This window comes from Podarcis raffonei, chromosome 15, assembly GCF_027172205.1.
Source record: "Podarcis raffonei isolate rPodRaf1 chromosome 15, rPodRaf1.pri, whole genome shotgun sequence".
Classification (NCBI taxonomy): domain Eukaryota; kingdom Metazoa; phylum Chordata; class Lepidosauria; order Squamata; family Lacertidae; genus Podarcis; species Podarcis raffonei.
In genome coordinates this window covers 38,501,016-38,502,513 of record NC_070616.1, presented here as the reverse complement: position 1 = coordinate 38,502,513, position 1,498 = coordinate 38,501,016, and the positions used below count along the sequence as shown (strand labels likewise).

The window sequence follows — 1,498 nt, the reverse complement described above, 5'->3', positions numbered from 1 at the left end:
CTCTCCTAGTCCCCTTGAGAAAGCAGTGCGCCTGCGCATCTCCTTCCTGTCATAGACACGCCTCCTCCCTGCCTTATCGTAAACAGGCGTTTCGCCAGCTGTAGCATTCCCGGATGAGGGGAGTTCTGAAAGATTTGCGTGGGGTGTTTTTTTGTTTTGCCTCTGAGCGACGTCACCAGCCGTTGCTGACGTCTTGCGAACGAGACCCGCAGAAGCGTCCCGCGCGAAAGCATCCAATCAGGAAAGCTTTCGCCTCCGTCAACCCGTTAGAGTAACCCTTGAAGACCTGGACAGAAATGGAATGGGTCAGCAGTGCACACCTTATCTGGGAGGAAGTTCCATTTACTTCAAAGGAGCTTGCTTTGCTGCCCAGTAGACACGGGCAGATCTGCGGTCTTTGGTGATTCTAGCCTACAATTATGCCAAAACAGGCATTCAAAAGCAGTAAACTGACCTTTAAAGGAGCATAAAAGTGAAACTACCACACTGTATTAAATATAAAAAGCATGAGGAATGCAAGTTTATTTCTACAAAGGCATACTGTACATCCAAAATTAGCCAGACTTCATCAGAAAGTACTGAGCTTTCCTGGAGTCCGTGCTGACTCGGAACAAGTTCTTGGAAAGCTATATTTTCAGAATCCCTGCAGGTGTTGCTACTACTATGGTACTTACAGCTTCCCTTAAAGTTTTAGAATGTATAGCATATATAAACACAATAAACCTTTGGGAGCTGTTCAGCCCTTCAGAAATTACAGATTACACACAGACCAATTTTGAGTATCTTAACCAGGTAGTCAAGGTGTAGGGAATCTTTTGCCTTCCAGATGTGCTCTGATCATGCCTGGCCATTGGCCAAGCTAGGACTCATGGGAGCTGTAGTTCAATAACATCTGGAGGGCCAAAGATTCCCCACACCTGATCTAGTCCATATACTTATTAAGGTCAGTTGATGATTTCTAAGTCCAAAATAAGCTCTGTAACAATGTAGTGGGAATCCTTGGAGTTTCATCCTTCCCAACAGCTTTAATGGTAGAATCTCAGTTTGTGAATATGCAACTTAATCCCACCTGCAAAATACCAAGCCTGAAAATAGTTTGTGGGGGGGAGTAGGTGACTACCAGCAATGACGACTGTACTCAGTGAAATCTTCTGCCATCATGAATGTGTTAGTCTTTGCTGCAAGTGCATTGGTGGTTCAGTGGTCGAATTCTCGCCTGCCACGCGGGAGGCCCGGGTTCGTTTCCCGGCCAATGCAACGTGCATTTTGGGATGCGGGTGGCGCTGTGGGTAAAACCTCAGCTCCTAGGACTTGCCGATCGCATGGTCGGCGGTTCGAATCCCCACGGCGGGGTGCGCTCCCGTTGCTCGGTCCCAGCGCCTGCCAACCTAGCAGTTCGAAAGCACCCCCGGGTGCAAGTAGATAAATAGGGACCGCTTACTAGCGGGAAGGTAAACGGCGTTTCCGTGTGCGGCTCTGCCTCGCCAGGGTAGCTTCG

At 48.5% G+C, this 1,498-nt stretch overlaps 1 non-coding gene across 1 annotated transcript; it reads left to right on the top strand.

Moving 5' to 3' along the window:
- The first annotated feature begins 1,186 nt into the window (after window positions 1–1,186).
- TRNAG-GCC (transfer RNA glycine (anticodon GCC)) lies at window positions 1,187–1,257 on the top strand. Its single transcript has one exon. It is a non-coding gene; the product is annotated as a tRNA-Gly (tRNA).
- Window positions 1,258–1,498: the final 241 nt, after the last annotated feature.